Consider the following 15,662-nt stretch of genomic DNA (forward strand, 5'->3'; position numbering starts at 1 on the left):
AAGAGGGATGGATGGAGAGGAGAGGGGGAGGAAAGAGAGTGAAGGGAGGAGGGAGAGAAGGAGGGAAGGAGGAAGAGAGCAAAAGGAGGGAGGGAAAGAGGGATGGTGGGAGGGAAGGAGAGAGGGAGGAAAGGAGGGAGAAGAAGGGAAATGAGAGAGGGAGGGCAGGAGGGAGAGACGGAAAAAGAGATGGAGGGGGAGTGGGGAGTGGGAGAGAGAGTGGGAGGGGAAGAGGAAGTGGGAGAGAGGGAGAGTGGGAGGGGAAGAGGAAGTGGGAGAGAGAAAAGAGAGGGGAAAGAGAGGGAGAGGGAGAGAGAGTGGCCTAGTGGATAGAGCCCTAGCCTGGGAGTCAGAAAAACCTGGGTCCGAATCCTGGCTCTGCCATTTCTCTGCTATGTGACCTTGAGCCCGCTGTGAGCAGGGATTGTCTCTGTTGCAGAATTGTACTTTCCAAGCGCTTAGTGCAGACTTCTGCACACAGTAAGCGCTCAATAAATACGATCGAATGAATGAATGCGGAGAAGGTAGCAAAGAGAAGTTGTGACTTTCCCAAGATCGGTCAGACAGTTATATTTATTGAGTGCTTACGGTGTGCAGAGCCCTCTTCTGAGTGCTTGGGAGAGTATAATATCACAGACACATTCCCTGCCCACATTGAGCTTACAGTCTAGACGGGAAGACAGACATTAATATGAATAATTACAGATCTGATCAGATGTGCTGTGGTACTGGGACGGAGGAAATAGGGGAGACGAGGAAGGGAGTGAGAGATGTGGAAAAGTGGGGCTTAGTCTGCAAAGGCCTTGGAGACTATGTGCTTTGAAGTGGGGGAGAGTCATCATCTGTTGGATGTGAAGAAGAAGGGCGTTCCAGGCCAAAGGCAGGACAACCAAGCGCTTAGTACAGTGCTCTGCACATAGTAAGCGCTCAATAAATACTATTGAATGGGCAGGAGGCTGGTGGCAAGATAGACCAGATCGAGGTACACCAAGAAGATTAGCATTAGAGGAGCGAAGTTTGCAGGCTGGGTTGTAGTAGGAGGGTCGTGAGGTGAGATAGGAGGGGGGCAAGATGATGGACTGCTTTAGAGCCAGTGGTGAGGAGTTTTTGTTTGATGTAGAAGTGGATGGGCAACTGTCCCAAGGTGACCCTGGGGTCCTGACCCTCTCAAGGTCAAATGTTATCTCGTGACCTCCTGAGCCAACAGGCGGAACTCGGAAGTGGAAAAGAGCCTGGGCTTCGGAGTCAGAGATCATGAGTTCGACTCCCGGCTCTGCCACTTGTCAGCTGTGTGACTGTGGGCAAGTCACTTAACTTCTCTGTGCCTCAGTTACCTCATCTGTAAAATGGGGATTAACTGTGAGCCCCACGTGGGACAACCTGATTACCCTGTATCTCCCCCAGCGCTTAGAACAGTGCTCTGCCCATAGTAAGCGCTTAACAAATACCAACATTATTAACTCAAACTGCCAGATTGGCAGCCCAAGATGGGAATACAGAAGGTGTCCCTCGCCCCTGTGCCAATCGAATTAGGAATGGGGACGGGGGGAGGGCAGAGATTGGATAAACTGAGGCCGGAAACTGCAATGGACTAAGCGGACAGGTGAAATATACCTGCCGCCTCTAACCTTCTTTGCAGAGGAATAGGACTCGCAGCAGCCGGCTGCAGGTCGCCTCTGTCCAGAGCGTGAGAAGGCCGCTCTGCCTGCACCGAGTGAGAAGCCTGGGATGGGTGAGTGTCCTGTCCTGCTGAGAGCTCGTGGAGTTGGAAGCCAGATGCTTCACCATGGCTATGTAACATTTAAATGGATTTGATATCTAAATGGGTGCCTCCCCAGTGGGACGTGAACAGGGTGGGAACTAGCCGCCTCACCAAGCTCAAGTAACCATAAGTGGGAAACGCATAACTGGGTTTAATGCATAAGTGTATGTAACTCATAAGTGTATGTAACTCATAAATATATGTAACTCATTAGTGTTTAATGTATGTATTAATAATGTTGGTATTTGTTAAGCGCTTACTATGTGCCGAGCACTGTTCTAAGCGCTGGGGTAGACACAAGGGAATCAGGTTGTCCCACGTGGGGCTCACAGTCTTAATCCCCATTTTACAGATGAGGTAACTGAGGCACCGAGAAGTTAAGTGACTTGCCCAAAGTCACACAGCTGACAAACGGCCGAGCCGGGATTTGAACCCATGACCTCTGACTCCAAAGCCCGTGCTCTTTCCACTGAGCCACGCTGCTTCCGCTTATTGAGTGCAGAGACTGTACTAAGCGATTGGGAAAGTACAGCACAACAATAAACAGTGACATTCCCTGTCCACAATGAGCTCACAATCCAGAGTTATTCCAAACAAATGAAATTACAGATATGTACATAAGTGATTTAGGGCTGGGGGTGGTGGGGGAAAGAGCAAGGGGATCAAGTCAGAACGACGCAGAAGGGAGTGGGAGGTGAGGAAAAGTGGAAAGATGCTCATATAGAACAGTTCAGAGCATAGAGAAGCTCCGGGGAAGACAAAAGCACAGCTCTGCCTTTCCCCCCTCTAGACTGTAAGCTGCCTGTGGGCAGGGAATGGATATACCAATTCCAATATATTGGACTCTCCCAAGTGCTTAGTACAGTGCTCTACCTACAGTAAATACTCAATAGATACCATTGATTGACTGATTGACTATAAACTGTCCCTCTAGACTGTTAGATTGTTATATGCACCGAATGTGTCTACCAATTCTTTTGTATTGGACTCTCCCAAGCACTTTGAACAGTGCTCTACACAGAGTAAGTGCTCAATACGATTGACTGATTGGTTGGGAGTGGGATAAAGGGATGGGACAGCATGGTCTAGAAGATAGAGCACAGGCCTGGGAGCCAGAGGACCTGGGTTCTGATCCTGGCACTGCCCCTTGCCTGCTGTGTAACTTTAGGCAAGTCACTTAAGTTCTATTTAGCTCCGCTTCCTCATCTGTAAAATGGGGATTCCATCTTCCCCCTACAGTGAACGCTGTGTGGGCCGGTGGTGATCTCCTGCCAAATTATCTTGTATCTGCCTCAGTGCTTAATACAGTGCTCAGCCCCTAATAAGAGCTTAACAAATACCACCATTATTATTTTAGATTGGAACGGGAATGGGGGAGCCAGTGGAGGAAGAGAAACCGAAAGAGGTGGATTTCCCGGGAGCAGTGTTCAGGTGGATGAGGGTCTCAGCTCTGAGGGACAGTAAACTCTTGTGGGCAAAGAACATGTCTGCCTGTTATTATTAAGTGCCGTTTAGTCATTTCCGATTCATAGCGATTCCATACTTTCTCCAGAACGTCCTGTCATCTGCCATAATCCGTATTCTTGCTAACAGTTCTTCTGTTATCGTTGTTGTGGTCTCTATGCATCTAGCTAGTGGTCTGCCTCTTCCACGTTTTCCCTGGACTTTCCTAGCATTAATGTCTCCTCCAGAGAATTAGTCCTCCTGATGACGTGTCCAAAATATGCTAATCTAAATCAAGTTATTTGGCCTTCCAAAGACCACTTTGGTCTAATATGCTCTAAAATCCATTTATTTGTTTTTTGGGCAGTCCGTGATATTCTCAAAAGTCTTCTCCATCACTGCATTTCAAAGGAATTAATGTTTTTTCTATCCTGTTTTTTCACTGTCCAGTTTTCGGATCCATGCATTCTCACTGGAAACACCAGAGAGTTGACAATTTGTATTTTTGTGGCAGTTGTTACATCAGCACATTTCATGAATGCCTGTTATATTGTAATGATAATAATAATACTAATAATACTAATTGTATTTTTTAAGCACTTACTAGGTGCCAAGCACTGTACTAAGCTCCAGGGTGGGGAAACAGCGTGGCTTAGTGGAAAGAGCAAGACCTTGGGAGTCAGAGGTCTTGGGTTCTAATCCCGGCTCCCCCATTGTCAGCTCTGTGATTTTGGGCAAGTCACTTCACTTCTCACAACTATCATCTCCATGCAGATGACACCCAAATCTACATCTCCTCCCCCGTTCTCTCCTCCTCCCTTCAGGCTCATATCTCCTCCTGCCTCTAGGATGTCTCCACCTCCACCTGCCCGCCACCTAAAACTCAACATGTCCAAAACTGAGCTCCTTATCCTCCCTCCAAAACCCTGTCCTTTCCCTGACTTCCCTGTCACTGTGGATGGCACAACCATCCTTCCCATCTCACAGGCCTTGCCACTTTGGTGTCATCCTTGACTCAGCTCTCTGATTTACCCCACACATCCAATCTGTCACCAACGCCTTGGGTCTCACCTTTACAATATCTTCAAGATCCGCCCTTTCCTCTCCACCCAAACAGCTATCGTGCTGGTACAAGCTCTTTTAATATCCCAACTGGATTATCGTGTCAGCCTTCTCTCTGATCTCCCTTCCTCCTGTCTCTCCTCACTCCAGTCTATTCTTCATTCCGCTGCCTAGATCCTCTTCCTATAGAAACGCTCTGGGCATGTCACTCCCCTCCTTTAAAACCTCCAGTGGTTGCCTATTAACCTCTGAACGAAACAAAAACTCCTCACTCTTGGCTTCAAAGCTCTCCATCACCTTGCCCCCCCTTCTCACCTCCCTTCTCTCTTTCTACTGCCCACCCTGTACTCGCCACTCCTCTGCCGCTCACCTCCTCATTGTGCCTCATTCCTTCCTGTCCCACTGTTGACCTGTGGTCCAAGTCCTACCACAGTCCTGGAATGCCCTCCCTCCTCACATCTGCCAAACTAACTCTCTTCCCCTCTTCAAAGCCCTCTGAGAGCTCACTTCCTCCAAGAGGCCTTCCCAGACTGAGCCCCCCTTTCCCTCTGCTCCCCCTCCACACTCTGCTCCTTCCCATTCCCCATTCACCTCCCCTCAGCTGAGCCCCCTTTCCCTCTGCTCCCCCTCCACACTCTGCTCCTTCCCATTCCCCATTCACCTCCCCTCAGCTGAGCCCCCTTTCCCTCTGCTCCCCTTCTCTTCCCCTCTCCACTCCACCCTCTGCTCCTCCCCCTCCTCCCCCTCCCCTCAGCATTGTGCTCATTTGTATATATTATTTATTACTCTACTAATATTGTTAATGAGGTGTACATCCCCTTGATTCTCTTTATCGTGATAATGTTGTCTTGGTTTTGTTTCGTTCTGTTTTGCTCTACCGTCTGTCTTCCCCGATTATTCATTCATTCATTCATTCAATAGTATTTATTGAGCACTTACTATGTGCAGAGCACTGTACTAAGAGCTTGGAATGGACAAATCGGTGACAGATAGAGACAGTCCCTGCCCATTGACGGGCTTACAGTCCAGTCAGGGGAGACGGACAGACAAGAACAATAGCAATAAATAGAACCAAGGGGATGAACATCTCATTAAAACAATAGCAAATAAATAGAATCAAGGCGATGTACATCTCATTAACAAAATAAATAGGGTAATGAAAATATGTACAGTTGAGCGGACGAGTACAGCGCTGAGGGGATGGGAAGTGAGAGGGGGAGGAGCAGAGGGAAATGGGGGGAAAAGAGGGTTTAGCTGCGGAGGGGTGAAGTGGGGGGTAGAGGAAGTAGAGGGAAAAGGGGAGCTCAGTCTGGGAAGGCCTCTTGGAGGAGGTGAACTTTAAGTAGGGTTTTGAAGAGGGGAAGAGAATTAGTTTGGCGGAAGTGAGGAGGGAGGGCATTCCAGGACCCCCGTGGCCCAGGGGTCGACGGGATAGACGAGACCGAGAGATGGTGAGGAGGTGGGCTGCAGAGGAGCGGAGCATGTGGGGTGGACAGTGGAAAGAGATAAGGGAGGAGAGGAAGGAGGGGGCAAGGTGATGGAGAGTCTTGAAGCCTAGAGTGAAAAGTTTTTGTTTTGTGCGGAGGTTGATAGGCAACCACTGGAGGTTTTTAAGAAGGGGAGTGACACACCCAGATCGTTTCTGCAGGAGGATGAGCCGGGCAGTGGAGTGAAGAATAGACTGGAGCGGGGAGAGAGAGGAGGGAGGGAGATCAGAGAGCAGGCTGACACAGTAATCTAAGACTGTGAGCCCGTCATTGGGCAGGGATTGTCTCTATCTGTTGCTGAATTGTACATTCCAAGCACTTAATACAGTGCTCTGCACTTAGTAAGCGCTCAATACTATTGAATGAATGAAAAGTAGTAGAGCCAGGCCTATGTGTGTGGAGAGATTTCCGGAGCCTCACAACAAACTTACCAGTTACTTCCATCTTGCGGCATCAGCTGCTGATTTTCACTTCTCTTAGCTACCAGCCCCATAATAATAATAATGATGATGGTATTTGTTAAGCCCTTACTTTGTGCCAGGCACTGTACTAAGCTCTGGGTCGTATACAAGCAAATCGGGTTGGACAGAGTCCCTGCCCTGAGTGAGGCTCACAGTCCAAATCCCTGTTTTACAGTTGAGCTGAGTCCCAGAGAAGTGAAGTGACTTGCCCAGGGTCGCACAGCAGACAGATGGTGGAGCTGAGATCAGAACCCAAGACCTGACTCCCAAGGCCGTGCTCTTTCCACTAAGCCATGCTGTTTCCCCACCCATGCTCTTTCCACTTCACCACATTGCTGTTTGTGAAAACACCAGCAACTTGAGGTGAGAGATAAGAGCTGGGTGATATTTGGGCCCTGAGAGAAGGGAGATGGTGGGATGGCACAAGAAGACAGTTCATTCTTTGCCCAAACCATTCATATTCAGCTTGAGAGACAGAGGATGTGGGTTCTAATCCTGGCTCCATCACTCGTCTGCTGTGTGACCTTGAGCAAGTCACTTTGTTTCTCAGTTACCTCATCTGAAAAATGGGGATGGAGAGTGCGAGCCCCAGGTGGGATAGGGACCGTTTCCAACCTGATTAACTTGTGTCTTCATCAGCCCTAAGAACAGTGGTTGGCACATATTAAGTGCTTAACAAGTATCCTAATTTTAAAAACGGGGGAGGCAGACATAGCTGGAGGAGGTTCTGAAACCCGGGCCTCACCCAGGAAAAAGGAGAACTAACGGGCCTTGGGGGCAGATTTGAGTGTGGTGGGTTTCGGAGCTGTGGTTGACCTTTCACAAGTCACTTTGCTTCTCTGGGCCTCACTTATCTCATCTGTAAAATGGGGACTAAGATTGTGAGTCCCATGTGGGACAGGGCCTGTGCCTGACCTGATTATCTTGTATCTACCCCAGTAGTTAGAACACTGCTTGACACATAGCAGAGGTTTAACAAATACCATTTGTTTGGCATTTAACTAATGCCAAAAAGAGGCGGAAGAGAGGGGGTGCAAGAAGGGGCAAAATCAGCACTTCAGCTCCACCGAGAAGTGGCATCAAAAGAGACTTCTGCCCCTGCTCCCCTCCCCATTCCCCCTACTTCCTCCCTCTGCTCTACCCCCTTCCCCTCCCCTCAGCACTTGTCTATGTTTGCATATGTTATTTATTACTCTATTTCATTAATGATGCGTATATATCTATGATTCTATTTATCTATCTTGATAGTATTGATGCCTGACTACTTGTTTTGTTTTGCTGTCTGTCTCCCCCTTTGAGACCGTGAGCCCGTTGTTGGGCAGGGATTGTCTCTATCTGTTGCCGAATTGTGCTTTCCAAGCGCTTAGTACAGTGCTGTGCACACAGTAAGCGCTCAATAAGTATGATTGAATGGATGAACTTACTGAGTCTGCCATGTGGACAGGAGAAATAGTAACTGCTATTGTTGTCATTATTATTGTTAAGTGCCGTCGAGTCGTTTCCGATTCGCAGCAACTCCATGGATGTACTTTCTCCAGAAGGTTCTGTCCTCTGCCATAATCTGCAACCTTTCTAACGGTTCTTCCGTTATCGTTGTTATGGTCGCTATCCAGCTAACCGCCGGTCTGCCACCTCGTCATTTTCTCTGGACTTTTCTTACCATTAGTGTCTTCTCCAGAGAATTAGTCCTCCTCATTATGTGTCCAAAATATGCTAATCTAATTCGAGTCATCAGGCCTTTCAAAGACCAATTTGGTTCAGTTTGCTCTGAATTCCATTGGTTTGTCTTTCGGGCAGTTCATGGTATTCGCAAAAGCCTTCTCTGAAACCACATTTCAAAAGAATCGATGTTCTTTCTATCCTGTTTTTTCACCGTCCAGCTTTCGGATTCCATATGCTGTTACTGGAAACACCATAGAGTTCTTTCATTCATTCAGTCAAAAGTATTTACTGAGCACTTACTATTTGCAGAGCACTGTACTAAGCGCTTGAAATGTACAGTTTGGCAACAGAGAGAGACAATCCCTACCCATTGATGGGCTTGCAATCTAATCGGGGGAGACGGACAGACAAAAACAAGACAACTTAATCACAATAAATAAAATCAAGGGGATATTGACAATTTGTTGTCTGAGAAGACCTCAAAAACTGAGTCTCCCTGTCTAAACTGTAAGCTCCTGGTAGGCAGGGTCTACCAACCCTTTTGTATTGTACCCTCCCATGTGCTTAGTACAATGCTCAGCATATAGGAAGTCCTCAATCAATCATATTTATAAAGCACCTACTGCGAGCAGAGCACTGTAATGTGGGCTTGGAGAGTACAGATTTGGTTAGACGCGTTCCCTGTCCACAGTGAGCTGACAGACTTGAGGGGGAGACTGACATTAATATGAATGAATAAATTATGGGTATGCACATAATCAATCATATTTATTGAGTGCTTACTGTGTGCAGAGCTCTGTACCAAGTGCTTGGAAGAATATACTATAGCAGGCACATTCCCTGATGAGTTTACATTCTAGAGGGAGAGACAGACATTAATCTAAATAAATGAATTATGGATATGCACATAAATACTGTGGGGAGGGAGAATAAAGGGAGCTAGTCAGGGAGATGCAGAAGGGAGTGGGAGAAAAAGAAAAGAGGGCTTAGTCAGGGAAGGCCTCTCGGAAGAGCTGCACCTTCAATAAGACTTTGAAGAAGGGGAGCATGATCGTCTGTCGGATATGAGGAGGGAGGGCATTCTGGGCAACAGGCAGGATGTGGGCAAGAGGTTGGCAGTGAGATAGATGAGATAGAGGCAGAGTGTGGAGGTTAGCACTAGAGGAGCGAGGTGTGCGGGCTGGGTTATAGTTGGAGAGCAGTGAAGTGACGCAGGAGTGGGCAAGGTGATTGATTTAAAACTGATGTTAAGGACTTTCTGGTTGACGTGGAGGTTGCGGGGGGGGGAGGGGAGGAATTTGGACTGAACATTTTTGTAGAAAAATGATCCAGGCAACTGACTGAAGTATGGACTGGAGTGGGGAAAGACAGGAGGCAGGGAGATCAGCAAAGAGGCTGATACAGTAAACCGGGCAGGATAAGATAAGTGCCTGGATTAACACAGAAGCAGTGTGGATGGTGGGGAAAGGACGGATTTTAGCGACGTCGTCATGGTGGAGCTAACAAATTTGGTGACAGATTGAATACGTGGGTTGAACGGGTGAGATGAGTCAACGGGTGAGATGAGTCTAGGATAATGCCAAAGCCTGTGGGACAGGAAAGATGGGGGTGCTGTCTCCAGGGATAGGAAAGTCACTGGTGTGAGAGGGTTTGGCTCAATAGATAAGGAGTTCTGTTTTGGACATGTGAAGTTTGAGGTGATAGTGGGGACAGCCAAGAAGAGAAATCCTGAAGGCAGGAGGAAATGCGAGATTGGAGAGAAGGAGAGAGATCACGGCTGGAGATGTAGGTTTGGGAATCATTTGCTTAGAGGTGGTAGTTGAAGCCATGGGAGCGATTGAGTTCCCTAAAGGAGTGGGTGTAGATAGAGAAGAGAAAAGGATCCAGACCCAAAAGCAGCGTGACTTTGTCGGGAAGAGCACAGCCTGGGATTTTGGAGGATCTGGGTTGTAATCCCAGATCCTCCTCTTGTCTGCTGGGTGATCTTGGGCAAGTCACTTGGCCTCTCTGGGCCTCAGTTACCTCATCTGTAGAATGGGGATTCAATGCTATGCCCTCCTATGTATCCTGTAATCCCCATGAGGGCCAGGGACTATGTCAAAACTCATTTAACTTAATCTACCCCACTGCTTAGAACGGTATCTGGCACAGAGTAAGTGCTTATCAAGTATTATCGTTTACTGAACCTTGAGCGACCTCCACTATTAGGAGGTGGAAGGCAGAGGAGGAGCCTGCGAAATAGTCTTTTAATGAGTGGCCAGAGATCTAGGAGGAGAACCAGAAGAAGACAGTGTCAGTGAAGCCCAGGCTGGATAATATTTCCAGGGGAAGGAGGTGGTCGACAGTGTCGAAGGCAGCTGAGGGATCGAGGAGGATATCGATGGAGTAGGGGCCGTTGGATTTGAGAGGAAGGAGATCAGCAGTGACCTTTGAGAGGGCGGTTTCTGTGGAGTAAAGGGATGGAAGCCAATTTGGAGGGCCTCAAAGAGAGAATTGGAGAAGAAGAACCAGAAACAGCAGGATAAAAGTGCTCAGTAAATATTGTTTATTGATTGATTGACTGATGGGGGAGACAGTCAATCAGTAATATTATTTGAGCACTTTCTGCATGCAGACACTGTACTAAGCACAAGGGAGAGTAATAATAATAGTAATGATAGTATTTGTTAAGCGCTTATTATATGCCGAGCACTGTTCTAAGCGCCTGGATAGATACAAGGTTATCAGATTGTCCCATGGGGGGTTCACAGTCTTAATCCCCCTTTTCCAAATGAGGGAACTGAGGCACAGAGAAGTTAAGTGACTTGCCCAAAGTCCCACAATTGATGAGTGGCGGAGCTGGGATTAGAACTCAGGTCCTTCGGACTGCCAAGCCTGGGCTCTTTCCACTAAGAGACGCTGCGGTCTACTTGCTGGGCTTTTCCAGCTGAGGCCTGGCATTCGGATTCCCACCCTCAACCGGTTCCCGGCCTGACAGGGGAAATGGGACAGACACACAGCCTGGACAGAGACACTCCCCGAGGCAGCTGGGGACACGTGGCCAGGGAATAATAATAATAATAATGTTGGTATTTGTTAAGCGCTTATTATGTGCAGAGCATTGTTCTAAGTGCTGGGGTAGATACAGGGTAATCAGATTGTCCCATGTGAGGTTTACAGTTAATCCCCATTTTACAGATGAGGTAACTGAGGCACAGAGAAGTTAAGTGACTTGCCCACAGTCACACAGCTGACAAGTGGCAGAGCCGGGAGTCGAACCCATGACCTCTGACTCCGAAGCCCAGGCTCTTTCCACTGAGCCACGCTGCTCAGGGAAGGTGATTGAGGGTGGAAGAGGGGCTGGGGTGGAGACTTCAGGGGTCCCAAGGTCATTTCGCCCAATCCCCTGCTGCCGCAGACCTGTTCCTGCCTCAAGCCACCCGGGCTGAAAGAGGCTGCTGTCCCCAGGGCCCAGAATCACAGCCCTATCAGAGTTGGGAGTAGAAAGCAGTTAATACATTCATTCAATCATATTTATCGAGTGCTTACTGTGTGCAGAGCACTGTGCTAAGTGCTTGGAAAGTACAATTCGGCAACAAATAGAAACAATCCCTACCCAACAATGGGCTCACCGTCTAGAAGGTCACCATTATTATTATTATTGTTATGAATAATTATGTACCAACTCTGTGGTATTATACTCTCCTATCCTCTAAATACAGTGCTTTGCATTCATTCATTCATTCAATCAGTATAATAATAATAATAACGTTGGTATTTGTTAAGCGCTTACTATGTGCAGAGCACTGTTTTAAGTGCTGGGCTAGATATAGGGTCATCAGGTTGTCCCATGTGAGGCTCACAGTCTTAATCCTCATTTTATGGATGAGGTAACTGAGGCACAGAGAAGTGAAGTGACCTGCCCACAGTTACACAGCTGCCAAGTGGCAGAGCTGGAATTCGAACCCATGACCTCTGACTCCCAAGCCCAGGCTCTTTTCACCGAACCACGCTGCTTCTCTATTTAATGAGCCCTCACTGTACTAAGCGCTTGGGAGAGTACAATACAACAACAGACACAGTCCTTGCCCAAAATGAGCTCACAGTGCACACTCGTAATATTTAATAAATGCCACTGATTTTGTTTTTTATGGTATTTTTTAATATGGTGTTTATTAAGTGCTTCCTCTGTGCTCTTCTAAGCTCGGGGTAGATGTATTATTATTAGTAGTAGTAATAATATTAATAATTGCCCCTTTTTCAAGGAGCAGGGGGGATGGACTGAAGAAGGGAACCCCAAAAAGAAGCCGCAGGAGACACTGGTGGGGGCTGGGTGTAAGAGGGAGATGGTGTAGTGGTTAGAGCATGGGCCTGGGAGTCAGAAGGTCAAGGGTTCTAATTCCCGCTCTGCCGCTTACCTGCTCTGTGACCTTGGGCAAGTGAAGTGACTTCTCTGTGCCTCATTTCCCTCATCTGTAAAATGGGGATTGAGACTGTGAGCCCCACATGGGACAGGGGCTGTGTCCAACTTAATTAGCTGTGGCCACCCTAGCACTTAGTACAGTGGAAATACACAATTAGAAGCAGCGTGGCTTAGTGGAAAGAGCCCGGGCTTGGGAGTCAGAGGGTGTGGGTTCTAATCCCGGTTCCACCACTTGTCTGCTGCGTGACCTTGGGCAAGTCTCTTCACTTCTCTGGGCCTCAGTTCCCTCATCTGTAAAATGGGGATTAAAAGTGTGAGCCCCACATGGGACCACCTGATTACCCTCTATCCACCCCCGCTCTTAGAACAGTGCTTGGCACAAAGTAAGCAATTAACAAATACCATAATAATAATAATTATTATTCTTAAGCAGGATTCTATGGACGCCTGCCTCCCTCTGCAGGTGATTACTATTCTCCGCAGACAAGTATTTGACCCACCAACAGGGCTGTCTGGTCATCCTGACCCATGCTGGGTCAGCATGGCTGACCGTGGCTGACCATAGAGAAGTAGCGGGGCTTAGTGGAAAGAGCCCGGTCTTGGGAGTCAGAGGTTGTGGGTTCTAATCCCAGCTCCGCCACTTATCAGCTGTGTGACTTTGAGCAAGTCCCTTCACTTCTTTGGGTCTCAGTTCCCTCATCTGTAAAATGGGGATTAAGACTGTGAGCCCCACGGGGGACAACCTGATTACCCGGTATCCACCCCAGTGCTTAGAACAGTGCATGGCACATAGTAAGCGCTTAACAACTACCACAATTATTATTATTATTATGCTGGACGTAAACCTGGGCTGTATCTGGGCGTCGGAGAGGAGACATGGTGATTGCAGTCAGAAAACGCACTTACCAACTCAGTCGTATCATACTTTCCTTTGCTCTAAATAGAGTGCTTTGCATTTATTCATTCACTCATTTCACCATATTTATTGAGCGCTCACTTTGTGCAAAGCACCGTACCAAGTGCTTGGGAGAGTACAACAACAAACACACGCATTCCCTGCCCACAACGAGCTCAAGGTTCACACACTAAGTACTTAATAAATACTGTTGATTTTCTTTTTTAGGGTATTTTTAAATGTGGTATTTATTAAGGGCTTCCAATTTGCTGCTTCTAAGCTCTGAGATAGATGTAAACCAATTAGGTTGGACAAAGTCCATGTCCCACATGGAGCTTGTAGTCTTAGTCCCCATTGTACAGTTGAGGTAACAGTCCTTGAGAAGTAAAGTGACTTTAATAAGGTTATGCAGCAGACAAGTGGCAGAACTGGGTTTAGAACTGGGTATATATGTACATATTTATTATTATTCTATTTATTTTATTTATGATGTGCATATATCTATAATTCTATTTATATGGACGCTATTAATGCCTGCCTACTTGTTTTGTTGTCTGTCTCCCCCCTTCTAGATTGTGAGCCCGTTGTTGGGTAGGGATTGTCTCTATTCGTTGCCAAATTGTAATTTCCAAGCGCTTAGTACAGTGCTGTGTACACAGTAAGCGCTCAATAAATTAGATTGAATGAGTAAATGAATGAATGAACCCAGGTCCTTCTGACTCCCAGGCCCGTGTTCTAGATTGTTTGATGGTGCTGCCTTTGAGGGGTTCTCAGTCTGATTGGGAAGACAAGATACACTTTCTCTCTCTCCCTTTCTCTCTCTCTCTCTCTCTCTTGCACCTTTTCTTATTCTCTCACTCCCTGGTACTAGGGGTAAGATGGAGGAAGGATTCATCCCAGTCTCTGTAATAATAATAATAGTGGTATTTGTTAATCACTTAGTACATTCCAGACACCGTACTTATTGCGGGGGTAGATACAAAATAATCAGGTTGTATACAGCCCATTTCCCACAGTGGGCTCATAATCTTAATCACCATATTACAGATGAGGAAACTGAGGCACAGAGGAGTTAAGTGACTTGCCCAAGGTCACACAACAGAGAAATGGTAGAGTCAGGTCCTTCTGGCTCCTAGACCCACACTCTTCCCACTAGGCCATGCTGCTTCTTTTGGGTGGTCTGTGGATAGTCCAAGTCATATATTGTAAATGAAGGCTCCAAGAAAAGTGGGGGATTCTGGGGAAGCTGTTTATTGCTCAGAAAGCCAATGAGAATCCATGAGAACTAGCAGCGCTAAGACCTAATACTGAATAGCAAACCCCTTAGGTCTCTAGACTGTAAGCTCGCTGTGGGCAGGGAATGTGTCAGTGCATTCTTGTATTATACTTTCCCCAGCGCTTAGTCCAGTGCCCTGCACACAGTAAACGCTCAATAAATACGATTGAATGAGTGAATCACCAGGGGAAAGGGATTCCGAGGTCAAGCAAGAACCCTCCCCATGAGCGGTTAAAGCAGAGATCTCAATTTGGCCCCCGTCTATAAAAGATGAAGGTTCTCTGGCAGGGAAGGACACAGGGAGGAGGGAGAAAAGAGAAGTGGATTGACCAATGAAGGAGCAAGATGGCACAAGGATGGATAATTGTATGAAAGTAGCCCACATCGAGAATTGAGTTGCCTCCCCCAGGCTCTACTGATGATTTTTTAAAAAAATTATATTTGTTACGTAAGCGACTTGAGCACTTACTACGCTCCAGGCAAAGCACAGATTGGACACAGGCCCTGTCCCACAATGGGTTCACAGTCTTCATCCCCATTTTACAGTTGAGGGAAGTGAGGCCCAGAGAATAGACTTGCCCAAGGTCATCCGGCAGACAAGTGGCAGAGCCGGGAGTAGAACCCAGGTCCTTCTGACTCACAGGCCCGGGCTCTATCCACCTGTCCGCGCTGCTTCTCAGCTGTTCCCTGAGCATTCCTCACCGTCCCCTGTTCTCGCCTGTCCCGCCGTCGACCCCTAGGCCACGACCTCCCGCGGTCCTGGAGTGCCCTCCCTCCTCGCCTCCGCCGGGCTGATTCTCTTCCCGTCTTCGAAGCCCTGCTTAAGGCTCGCCTCCTCCGGGAGGCCTTCCCGGATTGAGCTCCCCTTTTCCCTCTGCTCCCTCTACCCCCCTTCACCTCTCCACAGCTAAACCCTCTTTTCCCCCCTTCCCCTCTGCTCCTCCCCCCTCCCTTCCCATCCCCTCAGCACTGTACGCGTCCGCTCAACTGTATATATCTTCATTACCCTATTTATTTTGTTAATGAAATGTACATCACCTTGATTCTATTTATTTGCTATTGTTTTAATGAGATGTTCCTCCCCTCGATTCTATTTATTGCTATTGTTCTTGTCTGTCCGTCTCCCCCGATTAGACTGTAAGCCCGTCAAAGGGCAGGGACTGTCTCTATCTGTTACCGATTTGTCCATTCCAAGCGCTTAGTACAGTGCTC

The sequence above is a fragment of the Ornithorhynchus anatinus genome, chromosome 4 (genome assembly GCF_004115215.2).
Source record: "Ornithorhynchus anatinus isolate Pmale09 chromosome 4, mOrnAna1.pri.v4, whole genome shotgun sequence".
Taxonomy (NCBI): domain Eukaryota; kingdom Metazoa; phylum Chordata; class Mammalia; order Monotremata; family Ornithorhynchidae; genus Ornithorhynchus; species Ornithorhynchus anatinus.